The sequence below is a fragment of the Schistocerca gregaria genome, chromosome 5, assembly GCF_023897955.1.
Source record: "Schistocerca gregaria isolate iqSchGreg1 chromosome 5, iqSchGreg1.2, whole genome shotgun sequence".
NCBI lineage: Eukaryota > Metazoa > Arthropoda > Insecta > Orthoptera > Acrididae > Schistocerca > Schistocerca gregaria.
In genome coordinates, this window is record NC_064924.1 from 298,007,670 (window position 1) to 298,033,517 (window position 25,848).

Sequence of the window (25,848 nt, forward strand, 5' to 3'; positions counted from 1 at the left end):
CCCTTTTTGCAGCGGTGTACCGTAGGTCTCTAGAAGAGCGTAGCGTTCCAAAGTATGGGAAAAGGTCAAAGGTCTTCCCCGTTTCCTAGAAGGGACGTCGAACAGATGTGCAAAACTATAGACCTATATCTCTAACGTCGTTCAGTTGTACAATTTTGGAACACGTATTATGTTTGAGTATAATGACTTTTCTGGAGACTAGAAATATACTCTGTAGGAATCAGCATGGCTTTCGAAAAAGACGTTCTTGTGAAACCCAGCTCGCGCTATTCGTCCACGAGACTCAGAGGGCCATAGACACGGGTTCACAGGTAGATGCTATGTTTCCTGACTTCCGCAAGGCGTTCGATACAGTTCCCCACAGTCGTTTAATGAACAAAGTAAGAGCATATGGACTATCAGAGAAATTGTGTGATTGGATTGAAGAGTTCCTAGATAACAGAACGCAGCATGTCATTCTCAATGGAGAAAAGTCTTCCGAAGTAGGAGTGATTTCAGGTGTGCCGCAGGGGAGTGTCATAGGACCGTTTCTATTCACAATATACATAAATGACCTTGTGGATAACATCGGATGATCACTGAGGTTTTTTGCAGATGATGCTGTGGTGTATCGAGAGGTTGTAACAATGGAAAATTGTGTTGAAATGCAGGAGGATCTGCAGCGAATTGACACATGGTGCAGGAAATGGCAATTGAATCTCAATGTAGACAAGTGTAATGTGCTGCGAAAACATAGAAAGATAGATCCCATATCATTTAGCTACAAAATAGCAGATCAGCAACTGGAAGCAGTTAATTCCATAAATTATCTGGGCGTACGCATTAGGAGTGATTTAAAATGGAATGATCGTATAAAGTTGATCGTTGGTAAAGCAGATGCCAGACTAAGATTCATTGGAAGAATCCTCAGGAAATGCGATCCGAAAACAAAGGAAATAGGTTACAGTACGCTTGTTCGGCCACTGCCTGAATACTGCTCAACAGTGTGGGATCCGTACCAGATAGGGTTAATAGAAGAGATAGAGAAGATCCAACGGAGAGCAGCGCGCTTCGCTACAGGATAATTTAGTAATTACGAAAGCGTTACGGGGATGACAGATATACTCCAGTGGAAGACTTTGCAGGAGAGATGCTCAGTAGCTCGGTACGGGCTTTTGTTAAAGTTTCGAGAACATACCTTCACCGAAGAGTCAAGCAGTATATTGCTCCCACCCACGTACATCTCGCGAAAAGACCATGAGGATAAAATCAGAGGTATTATGGCCCACACAGTACACCGACAATCCTCCTTTCCACGAACCATACGAGACTGGAATAGAAGGGATAACTGATACAGGTACTCAAGGGGGCTCGACCACATCCCGTCAGGTGGCTTGCGGAGTATGGATGTAGATGTAGATGTAGATTACAGCTGCAGACATTCAACATGGTCCTGGACAATGCGACCGTGGCTTTACTCATTAAACTGTTTTATCTCAACAACGGCAATAACGCTGTTGCTCTTCGCAAATACCGACGCATAGAGGGAATACGGAGAGATCCTCCTTCCACAGCAGGTTTGGAGAACTTGAATCGGAAGTACGAATTAACCGTCGATTTGGGAGTTACTCCTGGGAGATGCCTACGGCCAATTGAACCAATAATTGTTGAAGAAGTTACTATGGCTGAGAACGCTTGACGCAATGTGCTACCTTCAAGTAGTCCACAGAGTGTGTTACGGCCGCTGAACATTTCATGGTTCACTGTTCCAAAAATACTACGAACAGTGCTGAAACTGGATTTCTAGCGCGGTCCGAGACTGTCTTGGATGCAGATGGTTGTCATGTGCGACGTGAGCAATTTAGGCAGTTAACGAAGTTACCATCTCATGTGGAAATTGAAATCTCTTTCTTTCGTTGTTCTATTCTTTATTTCTCTCCCTCATGTCCTACAAACGTGTGCACGACGTTTCATTGTCCTACAATCACTCATTTTCATGGGGTCCTGGCAAGTAGCGGATGTTTGCCTATAACCATTCCGTACATTAAATGTGTTGTATCTAGGACGTTATTCGGCATAGGACGTATTTCGGTATGAAGCTGCTTGCTTCAAATGACCGTTCGTTTCATATTCCTGAATACTGAACATGCCTCCTGGACACTCAATGTGCAAACAACTTACTAATTGTGTTGTGTTATATTGGTAGTGTGTGTGTGTTTGTGTGCGTATTTATAAATGTGGCAAGGCTGGATTCAGATATAGACCAAGTAAATAAACAGACACCTCCCGAGACCCCCCTGTCTCCGTACAGTAGCCGCTTTTTTTCCCCATCCGTCTGGGCGGTTAGTATCCGTCCCAGGAATGCTGCAAGAGACTGGTAAGTTGAAATGAAGGAACTTGACAGACAGTGTCGCGCGGTTCCATCAGAGCAACATAGCAGGTGTGAGACCTGGTTAGGGGAAGCGGAAGGCGAGAAGCATTCGTGTGCCGCAAGAGGCATTCTGAGCGCGAGTAGGAATGCCTGCGATCTGGTCCATCCAGGGGTGCGGAGTCAGGAATTCTGCCCACCGGCCGTTGTCCACCTCGCCTCTGTACGTGCTCCGCAGACGCACATCGCCCGCATAGCTGTCCGATATTAGGCGTGCTGCGACGCACCCTAACTGCCGTCCTGTCAAATCCAGGGCTCCCAGGGGAAAGCGGCCACTGGCAGGCGAACCGGCGACACTGTGACGCAGTCCCGCAACTAGGCTCATACTGAAAATAGAGTTGTGGCAAAGAAGAGACTGAAGGGGAAGATAAGAAACAAAAAGGTTTTGATCATATGGAACGCGGAGGTAAAACTGCCATGAAAATAAGCAGAAAGGCGTGCAAGGAAGCATAAAACAAGTTTGTATGTGAGGTAGATCGTGATGTCCATGGAAGGCAGCTAGTTGGATGTAAACTAATACACTACTTAAATGAATCAGGAGAAGATACAGTGGTTAAACAAGGAATTAACTGAAACAGAAATAAAGTTCTAGCAGTAGACACATTACAAGAATCAGATACAGTATTAAGATCAGAAAGGTACATGGATAATTTGGCGTGAATATGGAACTAAATAAATACTATTACATCTACACAAAAATGTGTTGAGAAAACTGCCTAATATTTCTGTCCTGCTCGACATCTCCAGTTACAAAACTATAAGTTACAGAGAAGTTTGTCTAATGATACAAAATCTATGCGAAAATATTAAATAACAGATTAAAAACCAATGCAGGCTGCCCGCTACGAGAAGAAGGATATAGATTTGGAATAGCGAGATCGTGTATTGTTAATGACTTCACTATTTCACAAATAATAGAACAAAGGAAAAATAAGAATTTAGAAACACATCTCGGTTTAATACATTTTTATAACACGATAAATAGAATAAAATTATGGCATATATAGGGACCATCCACCAGCCCTAACGTTGGTAGCAAATTGTCTGCTTAGAAGTACTAACGCTAACATAAATACGGAAAATAAAGTAAGTGAACGGATCTGGCAAATCAAGGAGAAAAAGATTCCTTATCACAACTCTTTTAATACCTACACTGGCCACACTTTAAGGAAACGGAAACTAATTCTAGACCATTGAAATAATTGTCAAACATTGTCTCCCTCTCCCCCCACCCCAACCCACTTCCACCCCCCCCCCCCCTTAGACAATCAAATATTGATAAAAATAAAATGAAACACTGTTACAGAAATTCATGTATCTTTTAAATGGTCTATATAAAACTTATAATTCTAAAAACTCAGTTTATGGAACACAAATCATGGCTTTTGGAGGAAATGTCAGAGATAGTGCCAGAAACTAACATTTTGGATCAAACATCGAATTTTAGATACTTTCGATGGATGGGAATCGAAATGAAGAATCAAGACATGATAAAATATTATTTAATAGAAATGGATCTATTACAAAGGATGGAAAATACCAGAAATTCCACGGCGACGACTGATTACAAGCTGAAGGGAAAAGAAGAAATCAAATGTTACTTACAACAGACTAAAGACAAGTTCGAGGCCAGAACAGAAAAGAATGCGTAACCCAAAAAGTGCAGAAGGGGAAGAGTAGCTGTAATTATGTGACTAAAGTTTTACAAACTAAATAGTACTACTCCTATGATACAGTAGAATCGTTATCAAGAATAAATATGACATTTTCAAAAAGTTATCTTTGGGAGCTCAACATTATAAACAAGTCAGTGTTAGTAACTAGAAAACAATCGAGTTAACTACTAACACACAGAATACCCATTTCGAGGTGCCGTTTGCAGGAGCCACTGCTTACGAATCTCTGGTAACCCTGGGGTACCAGTTAAACGTTCACTGTGAATAAAAAGCTGGTACTTATTTTCTCAGATGATGTTTCCATCTAATAACAACGGAAGACGGTAACGGTGGTTTCTCCTCCCATTATTCCAAGTTAGACAAAGCAGACTAAACAAAGAAGGATATAATGTTGTTGGAGTTACTATAGCATTTGATAGATGGCTGTTAGTTACGGAAGCTTTCATCGTAACGTATATAGAAGATATTAATGTCTTCTGACTTGTAGAAGTTGAAAACTGTGGACATAATCAGTGATTTTCCGTTTCTTAGTACGAGTTTCATACTCTACCTCTTTCACGCACTACCTTTGACAAAGTGAAGGTTCTCTCTGAGCAGATGAAGAGAGCCTGACTTCCACTAAGGACGTTGCTGTTCCCACCAGTTATCCGTGAGAAGGCCGTTTCCGTGAGATACTTCAGGTGACGTCTTACATATTTTGGCCCACTTGGAACTCAGTTTCGGTAGGATGTCATGGGCAGTTACTCGACGTGAAATCATCTGAAATGTGTCCGAAGTTCGGTAAACTCTTTCCATGACGTTTCACTTACGTATTTCGCAACGCTGTTCAGATCACGATTCCAGAGGAGTTGGCTTCCTATATCCTATGTCCTATGTCTTATTTTATGTTTTCCTTTAGGCATTATTACAGATTTATTTTCAAACGCAAATGTTGGTAGGAGTATAACAGTCCTTCGAGGAAGTCCACGTAACGCTCTGAGTGTAGTTCCTGAGAGAATTTCCAGCTCGCCAAACATATCTCTTGTCTTCCGTCTTACTCACATGCGGACGGAATACGTGCGACAATGGTTCCGGATCCTCAAGATTTCTGTGGGTACATATCAATGAGGGAACGTGGCGTACGTTGTCTAGGAAATCTGGACATTTATAATTATTGCCTTTTATTTATAATATTTTATGAACGCTTCCTATGCCATAAAGGACTGTCCTGTGATAAAGCATACTGATGCTATAGGGATAGCAGCCGTCCTAGCTGCATTGGTAACACGGCCAAGTTAAACGCAAGAGAAACGGGTTCAAGCTTTCATCCAAATATACTTGGAAGAACTCACAAGACGTACGTTTTCGAGGTGGACTCAGTGTGAAACGAGTACTGCGGTTAACCCTGGGACCAAAGCGACGTAATGACCGCGTGGCCACCCACATTAAGGCAACTATGACAGGCTCTCGCCCGCAGGGGTTATCGCGTTAGTGCGTTTCAGTTATAAGAATATGATACCATAATGAACATTCTCAACACACAAAATCGTTACATTAATTAATACTTTATCGAATTATGAATTTGCTTTCCAGCTTCTAATTCAATCATAAAATACCAGCTACATCTAAAATAATCAAATACTGTATAGTTTAAAAAACGTATGTGCTAAGTGATTGCAAGAGACAATGATACTATCAACAAATTATTAAAAGAAAATCCCGCATTCATACTGAAAAAAGGATTCATAACCGCAAATATTTTTAATTTTGTTGCAGAAAGATCAACGCAAAAATTTGTTGTTGACAGGAACTATAAAATCACCTACTGTCTGCACATAATAACAATAATAATAATAATAATAATAATAATGGCATATCAACTTGCAGTATGAAATACATTCCTCCTTACGTAATGTGCACTTATTAATTTGTTTGTATGTTTGGCAATGTCAATATTGGCAGTCAGAGCCTTAGGAACGTAGAAAATTGCTAAATTTTTTACGGATCATTAATGACCGTGAAAAACATTTTCAAGCGACTAAGTCCTGAAAATGAGCGTTCAAAGGTATAAGAAGCAGCAGGCATAATTAAAATTTCACACATTGTATGAGCATGTCATGCATGGGACGATAGTTTTCTCTACGTAAAGGTTTCTAATGTATGGCAGGTTGCCCACAATTTCTTTCGTCGTTCTGCACACATTTAGAAACACGACACCATGCATATTAGCTTTTCTTTATAGACACATCAATTATTTAAAACAAAATACTTGTCTGTACGTTACTCCGGTGCTTGATAGGAATGAGGATCATTGCCTTCGCAGCGTTTTGGTATCTCCCGTTTTCTAGACAAATCTGGTTCATCAGATTTCAGTTCCTCCGGTTTCTTCACGGTTTCATTCCGCAACTCAGAAAAGGTAAATAGCGACGTTACCGGTTTCGAACTGGCAATATAAATACTGTGCTATACTCAAGGAGCAACATATAGGTGAGATAAAATGAATAATATGATAGTACAATTGTATTAACATCTTTCTATGGTGCAATGAAATTTTGAATCAAGTATAGTAGCCGTAATAATCCAAATAAAATCCAAGTAAATTATTTACGTAATACCATATAAGTAGCATTCACACAAGCTGGTTACCACAACTGTCAACTTCATTTGTAATATTATACGCTCATAATGAAAGGTTTATCTTTGTGTTCTAATTTTCATTAAGTTACGTTATTCTTTTAAAACAGTCAATCTGTGAAATCAGAGCAATCTGTATATTGTGATGTCTCTGAGAGAGACCGTCTCTGACACTTTTGTGTTTGTAAATCTACAATCTCTGTGATAACTTCACATGTGGCAAATTCTTATTGGTATGTGTGCATGTGGTGCTTTGCACAATATGGTGATGTACAAGTTACGTAAGTGCTGGATATATTTAGGAATATTCTAAAAATACAATCCTGCAACTTCGCAACAAAATTGCGCTGAATTTTCGAAGTAAGTACCATAATCAGTTAACCTCACATGTTTATTTGCGCTGTATTTCATCGTTTGGAGGTTAGTTATTTTCACATAGGGCACTTCTAACATTGTTTTTCTACCGAAGGACAACAACACACCAAAAATACTTCGCCACAGTGGAATAATAAAAATCGGAAACGGACGATAATGTAAAGTGTATCTTGAAAATCATGTGAGCAGCTATCTGATGATGAACTTGCCAGTTCGAAACCGGTAACGGCGCTATTTACCTAAGTACATAGCAGTATTAATAGTGGCTGGTTGCTGTTTTCTTCTTTGTAAGATTTAACCTACATTAAAAACATCTTCGTCTCACATTCCAACGAGAACGATGAAAAAGTTGATTCTTTTGACGGTTTGCTTTAACAGTAGAAACTTTCTTCTTCTTTTTCTGCATCCAGTAAGGGATTTCTTTCTTCTCGTTATCTAACATCATCTTTTCAGCTGATTCCGTTGTCCATATTTCCTTACGAGCAGTCGAAGTTAACCACTCTGACGGACAACGTTTTCAACGTTTCCGTTTTATTTTAAGTTTTGGAACTGGAATTGTTTCCTCTGGTGAGAGCAAGGGTGCAATGGGTGTAGGATTTCGGAAGTGGAAGTCCCATGAGAGGTGCTAGTACGACAACTAGTATATGGAGAGTGTGGAGGAGAAAGATGGGCGGACGATTCACTTTTCATGGGAGAAACAGATTAAGGTCCTGATTCGGAAGTCATAGCCTGTGGGTACCGCTCCGCATGATACCCGCCATCGTGCCCCTGGTCTTCTGCAGTAATTACCTTATTCCTATTTCATTCAACCTCTTCATTTTCGTCAATGACTATCTAGTGTAGTATAGAGAGGGCCATTGTCAAAATCTTGATCAGTCACTTCTGACTTCGCAAGATCGGCATCTGAACTTTCATCCGATTAAGAAGACAAATTCCCGTAGTCCTGATATCTTAGCTGGCATTTTGAACAGTAGACACCTTTTCAAATGCCACTTCACCAGTTCATCTATTTTGTCCAAACAAAAGACCTGCCAAGGATTAGACATATTTGACGAATATTCTGCTTTTCTCGATTCTACTAAAATGCCATGAAACACCTCAAAAAGTTTCGGTGAAGTGACTGAGTCTTGTGGCTCTTACCGAGTGGAAATCTTAGTAAACGAATTAACCTTCAGGCCTTAGTGGGAGATATAGTTACCCAAGATTAATAAATTGGTTTATTGTTCGAGGGATCTGCAAACTTTTCGAAATCATCAAGCCATGCAAGAATCATTAGTGTGGTCTTGTAGGTTTTATTTGATATAGCCGTTGGACCTCCATTAATAAGTTTGGGATTAAGTCTTTTCCGTGAAAAATTAAGAATGGTGGGCCGTTGTGTCCCACGGCAATCATGGAACAGACGGTATTGACTGTTTTCCCCTGTTCTGCAGTCACCTACCTCTCTTTCCTGTTGGAGCAACATGTTTACTATGGATATTAGGTACTGTATTGGCCTCCCATTTTCAAAAAGGCCAAGAGCTAGATGATAGATGCTCTGATAATGGCTGTAGAGTTCATGTTCTCGACACATTTCAGGTAAAAGAGATATGCCATTTCGGAAGACGTGCTTATATTCGAAGCGTGTCTGAGAGGTAAGTATGCTTAAAAAAACTACTACCCAACGAAATAAAAACTACACAAAATAAAAATAGAAATTAAATTTAGCTTTCCGAGTCAATAACGAGTTATCTACGACAAATAAACAAACAAAAAGAATGCTTGAATACGCTAAAATGGACAGTACAAATCAGAGTACAGGTTGTAGGGTAAATCTCCGTAAATAGTTTCTTGATAGAGTAAGCGTAAGCACTACCCCATTCAAACTGTGTACATTCACCCCATGCAACAATTATTTTTTTCGGCAATCTACAGACAAACCACCCAACTAAAGTTGTGGAGATTAGGAAGGATATAGAAAGCTCATAGTCGACAGTTTCGCTGCCGTGTTTATGTAATTTTTAAATAGGCTTAGGCTCGCTCTGCACTCAGAACTGCACAGATTGTACATCGCAACCGTACAAAAGTGACTTAAGGCATTTTCGCCAGGCGTAAGTATGCAACTGCGGAAACGTTCCAGAACACAATTCACAGGACTGTAACATACCCGCTGGGCTGATGGGACGTTGGGGAACTTCTAAACACTTTGGTGCGTTCTCTTTCCCCACTTTTACCCTTATCCTCGCCTGCCCTTTGTGTATGGCGTGTACCTCTATACCCTTGTGAATCGTGAACCATTAAGGAGACTCGGAAGGCTGTGTTTTTCCTGCTAAATCTACAAGTTTTGGTACATTTTTTGGAAACTACTTAAGATATTATAACGAAATTTGTACCCGCTTTTAAAAAGGCTTTATTCAGTATTTAAAAATGTTTTGGAAACAATGGAGTATGATATTAAAAAATTAATATTTTTTTATCTGAATACTAATTTTTTAACTAAAAATATCATATAAAATATCTCATAAAATTTTTTCTGTAATATTAACCCAACAGAAACATTTTAAAACAGTGAAAATACATATTATAACAGCCTGTGATAGTCTGATCCCTGTATACATGATAGTTTTATAGAAAATTCTTTAAGGATTTCTTATTCTTTGAGAGTCTATCGCAACCATTGATTGAATGGTGAAGCATCCTAGTTCTACTCGTTGCCTCTTCAGAACTTCCATGTAATCACATTTCCTTTAGTGTAAATAGCTTCTGCTCTGTATACTCCAAAATGTAGAGTACTAATTTTAACGAAAATTCTTTGGGAATGTAATTCCAAATTACATTATTGACACTTTCATTGCAATTTTTTGGTTTCCCATATACACATTTCTCCAGTAATTTTCCATTTGACAGTTCTATAAATATTGACTTAATTTCTTCCATAATTGGTGCTGATAAATTATGTTTGTGGTCAGAGACGTCTCTGTATTTTTCAATATATTGTGTTTACACCATGACGATGGACCAGTTGGACATAAACTGTGCTCGGGTTTTGAATCTCTCGACATCATATGAAAAAATAATAACGAAATTTCCTTTCTGATATCACTTATCCATTTGTTATTCTGACTTATGCAAAACTATTAATGGTTCAGCAATCTATGACGTCATGTGCCAGCCTGTTCCTATCTTCAATAAGTTCTTCATCAGCAAGTGGCTTTCTTCCTAATTTTGTTTTCAGCAGCCTCGGACTTGATCCAGCTCTTCTCTAAATGTGACCAACACATTAAAGCTTCCTGGCTTGGTTGTCATTACCATAGGGTTTCAATTCGTACATTGTTTTAAAAGTTCCGCAGTCACCACCACCACCACCACCATCACCTACGAAACGCAAATTAAATGGCTCTGAGATCTATGGGATTTAACATCTGAAGTCCCCAGTGCCCTGGAACTACTTCAACCTAACTAACCTAAGGACATCACACATATCCACACCCTAGGCAGGATTCGAACCTGCGACCGTAACAGCAGAGATGTTCTCTACAGAAACGCCAGAACTACTCGACCACAGGGGCCGACACCTATGAAACTGATATTTCTAGGGTTCTACTATGAGACAGACTTTAAAAAAATTTCTTTACAGCTTCAACTTCCATGACACCACGGTTTCCGCTACAATTAGCTTCACTGCTTTCAGAATGTTTTTTTTTTTAATTCTAACAGCGCATCTGCGGTATTTTGATAAAATTACACCAGTTGCTTTTACAGTTATTCCAGTAGTGGCTGTTACCACATTACCACATCACAAACCACTGAGTGACTGATGCATTCTCTTTTTCCTGGATATGTGTAAACGTACCGTAAGGTCCTTTTTGTTGACAGTGTCATTAATACTAACAGTTCCTTCGACTGCTTCCTGCATAGTTTCTTGTCCAGTATCTTCCAATGCAGACCCTAATAATTTAATGTACATACTAAATTTTAGGAAGGCTTTGGTAATTTCATAAGACCAAGCATAATTTTCCAATAGAATGAGGGCCATAAACCAGGCCCAAATTAAGTTCAAATAATTTTCATGACAGAGTGACAATTAGAAAATGACACGTATCAAATGATAGAACTGTTTCACATGCAAGGCCAGCATGTCGTACGACTTGAAGCTCAGGACCTTGTTGACTGCAATTCTTACACGTGATGAAAGTTTTAAAAATATCTGACGTTACACTTATGCCAAATATTTCACGTACAATGTTTTGATCTGTTTCCTGAGGCATTTTATTGTAGCTATCTGCACTAGCATTCAATATCCACGTGGATGAACGGCGCTGGGAGGAAGAAGCCTCACCATCTGCTTCATATATAACTTCTACATTTTCAGAAATGTTCTTACAGACATGCTTCCCCTTGTTTTTCCGCTATTTAAATACTCTGTTACTCACTCGTGGCATTGTCACCGAAAAAAAAGATACTCAAACAAAAATACACCCTGTCTACCAACTCAATACACTTCAGAACAACGGACTCAAAACCCTGCTCGAAAACCACACAACCACAAACTTCAATGCACAAATGTCTTATTTTCTGCCGTAGCTGCCAGTCTCTGCGCATAATCCAAAAAACGAAAATTCTCTATCCATACCGCTGAAGAACATGGAGGGAAGTTCTAAGGATGTAAAAATATTTCTCTGACAAATGAACAAAAACAACTTGTCAATGGATTGGGAAATTCCCACAGAGAGCAGCACAGGTAGGCCATTTTTATTTATTTATTTTTAAGTGTTTCAAATAACCGAACACGAATGATTTTAGAAGCAAAATAATCAGAAAGCTGGTGAGGTAACGCTGGTGAGAACTGTATAAATGATTGAGAATGTTGGCATAATTTCAGCGTTCTAACAACATTTATTATTCTTTAAAACAGACATAAATTATACTAAACAAGTTATTGACCGAATACCGTAAACAACTAACAGGTGATTCTAGACTACACTGGACATGGCTCATGGGTTGGCAAAGACAATTTTACTCTGTGCCTAAAAATGTGGTTAAGGCTATCTGAATTGATCTGACGCTAAGAAGACTTTGATTGATCAAATTTACTGTAGTTTCTCTACATAGGTGCAGCTAAGAGAAAGTTTCGATTCAGATCTGTACTCCCTGATAATGCTGGAGCGGCAGTAAGTTACGCTGTTTGCTTCGTGCAGCGATGTAACTTGCAGTTGGCGAGATGTGTGCGGGAGGGGTGAGACATGGAGGAGGCACCTGTGAATCCATCGCGGACACGAAAAAAAAAAAAATGCAAAAGTCTCACAGTCTAGCAATCAGGCAGATACATCACAGTTTACTCTCTACCAGAGCCTTGAATACCAAACGTGAAGACAGGTAAACCAATAACGAATAATTGTGCCCCAGCAAACAAGTAATCCGAGACGTTTGAAGTCACACTGTCAGTACAGTAAGAACTTCACCACTGTCTCCCCAGTCTAACTACTCGCAAGTGGAATCAGTCTCAGGAAAGAACCCAACCACGCGTGCCAGAGCTTTGACCAAAGGTGCTTCCAGAGCAAAGTCTTGCACCTGAATGCTCCACACCATTCCAGAAAACAAATTCCTTTTTCCTGCAAAATGCATGAATAAAAATGCCTCCGCCCCATCTGGAGCCAATCACAGGGCTCTAGAGACGCTAAATCCCCTCCCACTCGACAGGATAAACTCATGTCGAACCACTGCAAGAGTTAAGAAACCTGCATGTCTGGAGAAAAAAGGAAACCGCCAATTCCTGTCATTTTTAAGATTTGCAGAGGGGGGAGAGATGTTTTTCTCTGAAGTCATGTCACTTCCCATGGCAACAAGAAAACAGATACAATCCCAAAGATCTTTATCAAAATCGCCTGTGCCTTGAAGCTTGTTAGTCCTAGCTATGAGGTGGAATAAGGATCTCCAAACGTTTCTCAGACGCCGGATATTTCCTGTACGACCAAGGCGTCCAGGAAGTGGTTCACTGGTCTATTTGCACTATCAGCGAACATCAAAACAGAAGAATTTTTAATACATGTGGCTCTGCACACAATGCCCAATTTATGATTCCTTCAGTCCAATGCCAGCCGCCCAGGCTTCCACTGGCGCAACAGCAGGTAGGTCGGCATTGTTCTGCTGAAGACCTGTCTGCCCTGTATGGCTGTGAGCCTGTCTGGCAAGATTTGCTAAGAGATGGGCTCGCCACCCATTGCTATCAACTCCCTACATGTCGTTTCTATGAGCTAAGAAGCATAAAAATACCTCCTGCCTTAGCACCCTATCAGGCTCCATCAACATCTGCCCAGCACATTAATTTTAGAGTCTTTGTCAAGGTGCCTCAGGTTGTAATAAAATCTTCTTTTCTGTATGCGAAATATAGGTGAGAGAGGAACTTGTCTTCTTTCAAACTCGTAACAATTTTAACATGAAAAAAATTCTATGTATTTCACATTTTTCACCTTCAGGTACCGTTAAAAGTTTAGCCAATAAGAGCTTAGACGTTTTGGAAATTTGATACCACAGAAGAGTTCTGAAGGTTAGGTGGGTACGCCGGATAATTCATGAGGAGCTACTGAATCTAACTGGAGAGAAAATAAACTTAACAGTCAACTTGACTGGAAGAAGAATCGGTTGACAGAAAAGCGTAAGAAGATCATACTTAATTGTTAGTGGAGAGAGTGTGGATTACAGGTGAAGACCAAGGGTAGAATAAGCTTATTTCAGAGGGATGTTGTGAAGAACTGTTTTACAGAGCTGAAGAGTCTGGGGCAAGATGGTATAGTGGAGAGAGATGCATAGTGCCCGGTCTTTGGACTGAAGAGCACAGAAATATGTGGACTACATAATTCGTGTAAACTAAATTACATCCGACTACATAAAGCATATAGTCTCATACGTTCGAAATGTCGGTCAGATGTGCAAGAGGAAAATAGCTATTTCACGTTCAAATAGCAATTTTCTCGCCTTTGTTGACGAAAAGAACTCGCATGAAGTCAAGCCTGTGAATGATAAATTGTAACCAAGACGTTTTCAATTAGAAGACAGATTTGCTGTATGCACCTGTGATATTGGGTTTTCATTTTTCCAAGGTCTTGTATTTTACACTATTTATATTAACAATAACACTGTAAAATTTTTATGTCTGTCTGTTTCTTTGTTTGTACACGCTTCTCCAAAACTACTGCACAAATTTTCATGACGTTCTGTCTAATAACTAGAGCATAGCTTGAAGAACCATACAAGTTTTATTTAATCAAAATCGGATCATGGAAGAAAAATATATCATGTTTTACAATTGTTATCTGAAAGTATCGTGTCAGTTTGTCTGTGTGAACACACTAATCTCCAAAACTACTAGGAGAATCTTCTTGGAGTTCTCACATGTAATTTGAGCAAAGCCTGGGGCACCATATAGGCTTTATTTCATCAAAATAGGATCACACTAAAAATATGGCAAAATTATATGAACTCCGATATACACAGGAGAGCTGGAAAAACTGGTACACCTGCCTAACACCTTGTAGGGTCCCAGCGAGCACGCAGAAGAGCAACATCACGACGTGGCATGGACTCGACTAACGTCTGGAGGGAACTGACCACATGAATCCTGCAAGGGTGTTCATAAATTCGTAAGAGTGCGAGGGGATTCGATATGTCTTCTGGACAGCACGTTGGAAGGCGTCCCAGTTTTGCTCAATAATGTTCGTGTCTGGGAAGTTTCGTGGCCAGCGGAAGTGCTTAAACTCAGAAACGTGTTCCTGGAGATACTCTGTTGCAGTTCTGAACTAGTGGGTTGTCACGTTTTCCTGCTGGAATATCCAAAGTTCGTCGGAATGCACAATGGACATGAATGGATCCACGTTATCAGACTGGACGCTTACGTACGTGTCACAAGCTCGACCCGTATATAGACGTCTAGGAGTCATACATCACTCCAGCTACACACACACACACCCCACACCATTAGAGAGCCTCCATCAGCCTGAACAGTCCTCTGATGACATGTACGGTCCATGCATTCATGAGACTGTCCCCAAACTCGTACACTTCGATCTGCTCGATACAATTTGAAACGAGACTCGTTCTACCAGGCAACATGTTTCCAGGTATCAACAGTCCAATGCCGCTGTCGTCAGGCCTAGGGAAGGCATAAAGCTTTGTGTCGCACAGTCATAAAGGGTATAAGTTCGAGATTTCGGTTCCGAATTCTCATATCGATGATGTTTCTATGAATGTTTCGCTCGGCGACGCTTCTTGATGGCCCAGCATTAAAATCTGCAGCAGTTTGCGGAAGGGTTGCACTTCTGTGATGCTTAACGATTCTCTTCAGTCGTCGTTGGTCCCGATATTTTTCCGGCTGTAACGATGTCGCAGATTTGATGTTTTACCGGTACACTTGTAAAATGGAAGTACTGGAAAATCCCCACTTCAGCGCTACCACGGTAGTGTTGTGTACCATCGCTCGTGAGCCGACTGTAACGCCACATTCAGACTCCCTTAAATTTTGATGACCCGCCGTTGTAGCAGCAGTAACTGATGTAACTGCGCCCGACACGTGTTGCTTTATACAGGCGTTTCCGATCGCAGTGCCGTATTATGCCTGTATACACATCTCTGTGTTTGAATACACAAGCCTATACAAGTTTCTTTGGCGCTTCAGTGCATTATAATGCAAAACTAACTCTGTGCATTACGTTTACATGACTAACCGGCCGAAACGATTACGATAAAATGTAGTATGGAAATAGTTCGTACGCTGAGCAAGAATACTGGCTACTTCACAAAGTGTGTGGGGAAAGATACGTATTTTTGTGAAGAATATTACGAGCACGAGGGAAAATGTTCATTCTGTGAAACACCTATTTACTCTTTGACTTTTGAACTTCATCGTATTTGTGAATATAATTTATTAATTGATATGCGCGATGTGCTACGATTCAAACTAGTGAATACCATCCACAATGAGATTTTCATTCTGCAGCAGAGTGTGCGGTGATATTAAACTTCCTGGCAGATTAAAACAGACTGAGACTCGAACTCTGGACCTTTGTATTTTGGTAAGTAGGAGGCAAGGTACTGGCAGAAATCAAGCTGTGAAAACGGGGCGTGAGTGGTTATTGGGTAGCTCAGTTGGTAGAGCAATTGCCTGGCAAAGGCAAAGATCCTGAGTTCGAATCTCGTTCCGGCATACAGTTTCAATCTGCCAGGATGTTTAGTGTATATCATAATTCCACACTATTTGTTGCATGATATACATGTTGTCTAATGTATAGCTACTTTGAAGCATGATTCATAGCTGTGTGCTCCTCGTCATGCACCAATACGCACTGTTCAGCATGTAGACTGCTGATGCCAACTTATCGTGCGATGGGAAGCTTGGTAGGGTGGGAGAGCGGGACTCCCGTCACGAGCTATGCTTAGGCAAACAGGCAGACACATGAGAGCAGCTGACGTTATGGCACGTGCAATAACTTAGTTACTCACTGTCACAGCAATCCTATCGATAAGCGAGCGCAGCCACTGGTAACAACTAGCAACTAAGTACATCTCCATTCATCTGGTGATTTTGTCAACTTAATTTTAGCTGTTGTTTCGTTGCTTATGCATGTCTAATTCCCTTCAGGCATCAAGGATTTTACTTCTATTTTTGCTACAGTAAATGTATTTCTGAAACTTCCTGGCTGATTAAAACTGTGTGACGGACCGAGTCTCGAACTCGGAATCTTTGCTTTTCTCTAGCAAGTGCTCTAACGACTGAGCCACCAAATCAAGACTCACTCCACGTCCTCACAGCTTTATCTCGAGTACCTCGTTTCCTACTGTGGTGTGCGTACTGTAAGATCTTCGGTAGACACACCATCAGGTTATTTGACTTGTCGCTCTAACGAAGTAGGCGAGTGTCAGCAATATGTCTCGTGGTCTTATCGTGGTGTGTTTATCTTCTGCCGTTAGGTCAGACGATACAAATGCCACTTGCACGCTTAGAGTAGCAGATTGAAGGTGACCAACTTTAAACAGAACTTGATTAATTTTCACACACATTTATTAAAATAATAACAAGTATAAATTTAATTAGCTTGATTCTGGATGCTATTTACAATTGCCAGTCTGAAGTTCCTTCGGTCTTGGTACGTTAATCTTATTCTCACATATCTCTAATACTTGACAAAGTGTCTATACGTTTCTCTTCATGGCTCTGTATAGGAATATGGTAATCTTATTAGGCGCAGACGGACACTTGACTATAGACTGGTGCAGACAAACGCAGACGAATGCAGACAAATTCAGACTAATGCAGAATGACTAATCGGAGGTCTTTACACACGTTATAATATCTCGCTCATTCAGGTATCACTGCGCGAGTGTGATCGGCGAGGAGAAAAGGTTCTGCGTTAGCTGCAATCTCATTGGCTGCGTTACATATTAACACGCGGATCGCCAGAAGCAGAATTTGGTCAGTCTCTAACACAGCGCCATCTCGTGGTGCGGAGACGGACGAGCGCTGTGCCTGCGCTGTTGTGCTTAGCGGGGCGCGCTCTAGTGGGAAAGTTGCGTACGCGCTGACTACGCGGAACTATGTCCACAACACCTACTTTCCAAATTTCACCATGAAACCCGAAGGTAACGAGTTCGACTCTCTGTCCGGCACACAGTTTTAATTTTCCATGAAGTTTTATATCAGCACATACTCAGCAGCAAAGTGAAATTTCATTCTAAAAGTCGTTCTGTTTGTCATAGATTAAAATTAAATATCTGCTGTTTCTTTCTGGCTACTCGAGTGGAGCTATGCAGACACATACTTTAATGGGACAGATTGTAGTGACAGTGTTAAGATGTTCACTTTTCGAGAAAGCTATGACTTAAAATGGAAGAAAGGATCGTGGAAATCGTTACGACGCCTTCACAAAATCACAGGACCGTGAGCGACGGAGTCGAACGTTATTAGTGTCACGGCGGGCTGGCGCCTTCTTAATGGTCTCACGCCCCATACGGTCACCCTCGGCGGGGGTCCTCGCCACACCACCATTAGTCTCTGCGCCGCCAGCAGCACGCCCCTGACAAATGGCGTCGCCTAGAGTAGCGCCACCGTCCATAACTTGCAGCCCGACACCTCATCGCCCACGCACCGCTTATCTGCCGTATATGGCGCGCATTCTGGGAGCTCAGATATCAGGTAGGCGCAGAACAAACGGTCAGCAATCGATTAAACCTTCAGGATATGGTTACTAGTGGTGTTACTTTTCTTCTTGGGGATATAAAGGGCTTGGACAAAAATGCAGAAACACTAAAATCAAGACACATTACAACGCCCATTACGGTGAAGGACACCAGCTTACATTAAAACCAGCTTCAAGTCACCTCGTAATGGATGAATACAAGTCCTTTACGATGTAAAAGAGTATCTTCTGTCAAGCTTCCTGGCAGATTAAAACTGTGTGCCGGACCGAGACTCGAACTCGCGACCTTCGCCTTTCGCGGGCAAGTGCTCTGGCAACCGAGCTACCCAAGCATGACTCACGCCCCGTTCTCAAAGCTTTACGTCTTCCAATACCTCATCTCCTACCTTCCAAACTTTACAGAAGCTCTCCTGCGAACCCTGCAGAACTAGTACTCCTGGAAGAAAGGGTATTGCGGAGACATGGCTTAGCCATTCTAGAAACATCCCCCAGGTTGTGGCTAAGCCATGTTTCCGCAATATCCTTTCTTATAGGAGTGCTAGTTCTGCAACGTTCGCAGGAGAGCTTCTGCGAAGTTTGGAAGGTAGGAGACGAGGTACTGCCGGAATTAAAGTTTTGAGGACGGGGCGTAAGTCGTGCTTGGGTAGCTCAGTTGGTAGAGCATTTGGCCGCGAAAGGCAAAGGTCCCGAGTTCTAGTTTCGGTCCGGCACACAGTTTTAATCTGCCAGGAAGATTCATATCAGCGCACACTACGCTGTAGTGTGAAAATTTCATTCTAGAATCATCCCCCAGGCTGTGGCTAAGTCATGTCTCCCAATATCCTTTCTTTCAGGAGTGCTAAGTCTGCAAGTTTCGCAGGAGAGCTTCTGTAAAGTTTGGAAGGTGGGAGACGAGGCACTGGCAGAAGTAAAGCTGTGAGGACGTGCCGTAAGTCGTGCTTGGGTAGCTCAGTTGGTAGAGCACTTGCCTGCAAAGGCAAAGGTCCCGTGTTGGAGTCTCGGTCCGGCACACAGTTTTAATCTGCCAGGAAGTCTCATATCAGCGCACACCGCGCTGTAGAGTGAAAATTTCATTCTGGAGTATCTTCTATCGGTTTTATTGCAAAAAAGTGGCAAGGTTAGGTAACGACGATGGAAGTGATTTGCGTTCATGTTCCTTCTCTCCAAAGTTGACCATAAACACTCAATAACGATAACGAGGTCCGATTAGTGTGGCGGCCAGCGGAAATGCAACAGATCATCATCGCACTCAGAAAACTAGTTCTAGATGACGCGAATTGAAGACGAGACCTATCGGCTTCGAACACAACATGACCATTGGGGAACAAACCTTGTTACATGGAATGGACCTGATAGGCAAAAATGATCTCATGGTCAGTGGTTTCCCCTTCTTCCGCCTTACCCCCACCCTTTCCCTGGGAGTGATTCGTCCTTGTCTCCCCCCAGAATGACTGTCGCCCTTCTGGCTTTATTCCTATGTATACTTCATGTACCTCCCATTCTTACTGTAATGTTGGATAAAGTAGATAGTGTTATGCTGTCAGGTACAGTTATGAGCATTCCCATTTGGTACTGTTGAAAACGAGCTAGCGTTATAACTTCTTCACTTCAAACTTCCGGGCTGATAGACCGTGGTAGATGTATAAAACTCTTCCCTGACGTTTCGTCTTCGACTGCGGGAGACATCCTCCGAGGTAATGCGGTGAACTCCAGTGGTGAGACCATTACGAAGGCGCCAGAACGCCGTGACACAAATATCTTTCGTCTGCGTCGCTCACGTCCCTGTGCTTTTGTAAGGTCGTCGTAACGATTTCCGTGACCCATTTTTAAGTTTTAAGTCATAGCTTTGCCGTAAAGTGAACATCTTGACAGTGAAACAACGCTTTATCTCGGAGGATGTCTCCCGCAGTCGGAGACGAAACGTCAGGGAAGAGTTTTATACATCGCCCACGGCCAATCAGCCCGGAAATTTTAAGTGAAGACAAGACCGGTCGTGAAAGCCTCTTGTTTTTACCAGTGAAGCACCAATTTAAAACAGCTTGTATAGTAGCATTACATAGGTACATTATGTTGTCATGTATCATCATGGGCCTTAGCATTTGGTACAATGTAAGACACAACCTATCATTTTCACTTCCGTTCGTACAAATGAAATGTCAATTAAATGAAAGTCACTATACTCACAGATCGTGTTACGTCTGTTTGTGATTAAGTGTTTTACGAGAATGATAAAATTCTAAACGTGATTATGATTTTCAGTATCACACTAATCTGAGCCATCCACATTATTTCATGGTTCACGGTGCTTGATGTTTTGTATCGCTGTATTGACTCATGTGTGTAAATGCCGTATGTGGCGCTGCTGTTGTTGACTATTCACTGGTTTTAAATGCCCTGCAGTTTTTGAAAATTTTTTAAAGAGCTTATAAATGCGCTGTTGTTTATGGATAATAGGCCTGATAAGGAGCTCCCTACCTGAGGTTTACTTGTAGCAGCGTAGGAAGTACAGCACCAGTTGTGTGATTGTACTGCCAACGATTAGAGGAAATCTTACCTTTATATGCGTGTATGTATAATCTTAACATAGATTGCGTGGTTCGGGTGGTTTGTGGAATATACACTTTCTGTTTAGTACGATATGTTCTGTAGCCAGTAAAATGCACTCAGTTCAGTGGTTAAATTGTAGTTTTACTTTTCCTCTCACATTATGACTTAAAAATATCTTCAGGTAAGCCGATAGTAGTTCTGAATCAATTAAAAGAACTTAACCTTACAACTCTGGCTGTTTTCTACATAAGATTGATCACATGTTCCTTTGTAGTAACGCGACATTACAGAGTAAACATGGAGCGCATGGAATACCATGACATGGCCCTCCAGATAATTAACTGATCACCGCCATGTTTCACCCTTGGGTCGCAAACTCGGGCACAAGTTGAAAACAATGTGAAACGAGATTCGTCCGACCAAATCACTTTCTTATTTTGCCCTAAAGTGCACGTTTTGTGGCTTCGGCCTCAAGTTTTCCTGTTATGCGCTTTTTCACCTTTGATGAGTGGTTTCGAAATTCAAGCTCGCCATTCAGTTCCCAGCTTATCGACCACCCTTCACGTTGTTTTGGCGCTGACAGGGTTCACGGGTGCGATATTCAGGATTTCAGCGACTTTCCAGTTGTTGGTATCTCATTTTTCGTCATAGTCGTCTTCAATGACTGTCTGTCACACATTCTGGCGTTCGAACAGTGACCTTGCGGATTATGTTTTTGCGCTTCCATTGTATCCGGTATTAATATTCGACAATGTGCCTCTGAAACATCAAACAGTTCTACTCCACTGGTTACGGAGGCACCCGCCATATGAGCACGAATAATTTGACCACGTCCCAGTTAGCGTTATTCCGACATAATGCAGTCACAGGACACAGAAAACTGTTTTGACCACGAATGACACTTGCAATCAACTGATGATTATTGCACAGGTGCGGTTCGCGCTCAAGTACAAGAGCACTACCTGTACACTTCGTTATCATCTGCATTTATGTAAGTCTGCGAGCTTTCGTGGTCGTTGTTGAAGGTAAACTTTTATGAGCTATTACGCCGCGTCATATTTTTTCTGTAAGATGGGCGTTTTGACCCCTTTGCTGGCATCTTCTTCGGGATCTTTTGGTGCCCTCGGTTGACTGAACACTTCTACTAATTGATGTACAATTAAAGTTCTCTAGGACCTGCATCACGAGTGGGACAACGGTCGCTTATGCTAATGATTAGAACAGGTGGAATTTGTATGGAAAAGAAAAGAAACATGTTTCTCAGATAATAATGTCAGTGGTATAACATAAGATCAGACAGAGGTTTATACAACAGTATTAGATTGCAAGCCGTATCCAGAGATAGATATACACTCCGATTACTACTTACTGTACTTCTACTTTTAAAGGTTTCTCCAGTCTTCAGCAGCTACCCAGTATACCAGTCGTCAGCTTCGACGAACATGGCTGTCTTCCTGTTTCAGATCTCTCTTGCTTATCATTCCAATGACTCCCGCCGATGCCTCGTGATGACTGGGCGTTCTGTGATGTCCTTAGGTTAGTTAGGTTTAAGTAATTCTAAGTTCTAGGGGACTGATGACCATAGCCGTTAAGTCCCTTAGTGCTCAGAGCCATTTGAACTCCCGCCGCCCACGCTTCCTCCTTCCTTGCGGCTTCCATTGCAGGATCGCGTTTGCCCATCGTCCTTGCTCCATTCGCCGTACATGGCCATACCATTGACCCGCTCTATTCTCAGTTCTTTGCACGACTAGTTGCTCTATATCTATTATCTCACTATTTCCCTTATTTTTTCTCGTCACTGTTCTCGATACCCTGGCTGCGCTCCTTATTACACCCGTCTTTACTGCTTGTACTCCGCTTCGCTGACCCTCCCCCAGTGTTCTGCGCCGCATGTTAGTATACTTTCCACTTTGGAGAGTCCTCTTCTCTGTTCCTTTTAATATTGACTGGCTCCAGATAACTTCATTTACAATTTTAATTGTTCCTACTTCCTGCTTTATCCTGCCTTCCACATGTGCTTCACAGATTCTCGAGGAAGGGATAATTGATCGTAAATATTTGAATGCTGTAAAGTTTCAATAGGTCCTTGCAGCACTACTATATCCCTTCCATCTCCTTCCACTAAGAAATACTCTGTTTTGCTCATATTTATTCTAAGTCCGCTTCCTTAAGATACTTCCATTAACTTCATTACCAGGAATTTGACATCCTCTCTACCTTATTCTGACAGTACTTGATCGTAGGCAGGTAATGATGAGAAGATAGTACCATACCGGAAAGGAATTCTCATGGCTCCACATGACTGATTTCACCGTTCCAGCATATATTGCATATACATTTGAAGCAGGGCCCGCGACATACTGCAAGCCTGTCTAAGTGTTTTCGATGTTTGGAATACTTACTCAACTTTCTCCCTACTTTAAATACTGCGTACGATTGGTGGCACATTCCGAATCAGGGATATTTGTTATGGTTCTGCACACACATAGTCTGTTGCTTCTCACAGTGCGTTGATGGGTGCTGAATCATACGCTTTCTCTTGATCCACAAATACTATGTGGGCTTCCTGATCCTTACAATACGGTTTCTCACCTATTCGTCTAAGGCTAAAAAATGAAGAATACAATATCGTACAGCCCTAAAACCTGTCTCCTCCTTTCACATCTTCCCCTCCATATTATTTTTCAACCTGATTTTCAGTACAGTGCTAAAAAGTCTTTTGATAAGTGCCGTAACACTAATTCTGCTGTTATTATTTGGATGCTTATTGTTTCCTCTCTTCCAGGTAGTAGATATGTATGATACACACCACTCTCTCTTCCTTCACAAGCTGTCTGAATGGTATACGTGTAACTCTCACCATTTCAGGGAGCCCATATTTCCACAATTCCATCACAGCTCCTTCCAGACGACTTGCCTTTCGATTTCTTGCATTCTTCAGCATACCTCTTACTTTGTCCTCTAGTATAGGTTCTGTATCAAATTGCAATTTTTCCGAAACATTTTTGCTCCTTTCTTTCGTCGATCAGTTATAGTATTTCTTCTGTTACTCAAAGTGCTCTAAGCACAATGGGACTTAACATCTGTGGTCATCGGTCCCCTAGAACGTAGGACTACTTAAACCTAACTAACCTAAGGACATCACACACATCCATGCCCGAGGCAGGATTCGAACCTCCGACCGTAGCGGTCACGCGTTTCCAGACTGTAGCGCATAGAACCGCACGGCCACACAGGCCGGCTGGTAATGTGTCGCCTACTGTTTTGTTTTCGTTGTAGACTTCCACCAAGTTATGTCTCTTTTTTTAGCAGAAGTTATTTAAGGTATTTTTTTCACTGTCGGGCAGATATAAGTTGTACTACGTATGCGGGATTGCTTGCCATTTTCATCTTCCTTATCATCCTGCATTCTTCTACCGATCTCATGTACCCAAGCGAATACCCTACCTCCCGACATACTCTTTCCCGTTGCTTTTCTTCACAGCTAATTGTAAATTTCCAATCTTCTTCACTCCCAGACCTTAACCACATGAGATATAGTTCTCCTTTTTCCTCAACCACTTCCAACAACTGCGTGGTCATCAACTCAGTTTTTACTCTTCTCTCCCCTTCCCTTCCTAAAGCCTCCTGCGCTTCTTCCTTAATTAACTTAATGGACTACAGTCTCAATTTAGTAATGATGAAGTATATGCTCAAGTTTAAGACACTCACCTGCAAGATCCATTGTGCGAAGTAGAGGAATACTGAAGAACTGCGGACTGGCCGAATGGTTTCGTTTTCGATGAGGCTTTCGGTTCTGCGATAAGAAATTCTACAGTAGGCAGTTTAGATGAAGAGAATTAGACCTCTCTAAAAAGAGCAAACACAGCGGTCAGACATACAAGAAAGGCAACTGAGAAGGAACTTTGAGTAACAGACGAAAGAAAGGAGTAAAAATGTTTCAGAAAAATTCACGAATCAGACATGAATGACATAAAGTGCAGGAATGAAAGGCGAAATGGCTGCAGGACAGATGTGGAGAAATGGAAGAAGAAATGGTCGTCAGAAGAAAATATACAAAAGTAGCCCTAACAACATTTGGTGAAATTTAGGAGATGGTGTCAGTATAAAGTTTGCAATGGGAATTCCATTGTTTAGAGCAGAGGAGAGAATGCATAGGTGGAAAGAGAACATTGAAGGCCTCTACGCAGGTGAGAACTTATATGACGCTGTGATGGAGGAAGAAATGGAAGTCGATGTAGAGGACTTAAGAGACCCAGAATTAAGAGTGTGTGCTTAATAGAACTTTGGAAGACTGTGTATCAAGAAAGGCAGAAGAGGTAGATACACTCCTTCGTAATTCCTGAAATGCTAGAGCTAAATGGCAGTTTACGTGACTTTCCAAGCATCTGTGTACAATTTGTGATTCAAAATGGCTCTGAGCACGATGGGACTTAACATCTGTGGTCATCAGTCCCCTAAACTGTGAGTCAGGAGAGCCATACTATCAGACATTCGTAAAAATATCATCCTCAAAGTCTCGAAGATAGGAAGGGCATGTAGATGTGAGAATTGTCGCACAGTCAGTTGAAAAGTTTGTGCATCGAAGTTGCTAACAGGAATAATATATAGAAGAACGAAGAAGAAAAATAAAGATGTCCTATATGGCTGTCAGTTTGGTTTAGAAATAAACACGACACTTTTATAAGATTTGTGGACCTGGAAAAAGCGTTGTAAATGTGAAAGCATCCTAGATGTTCGAAATTCTGAGAAAAATAGGAGTACGCTATAGTGAAAGGAGGATATACCTAAAACGCATGAGAACCAAGGGAAAACAATAAAAACGGAAGTGCAACAACGAAGGTCTTTGATTAATATTTACATAAGGCAGAGAGGTAGCCTTTTGCTAGTAGTGTCCAATATGTACCGGGTGATCAAAAAGTCAGTATAAATTTGAAAACTTAATAAACCACGGAATAAAGTAGATAGAGAGGTAAAAATTGACACACATGCTTGGAACGACATGGGGTTTTGTTAGAACCAAAAAGAAAAACACCTCATATTGCTAGACGCGTGAAAGATCTCT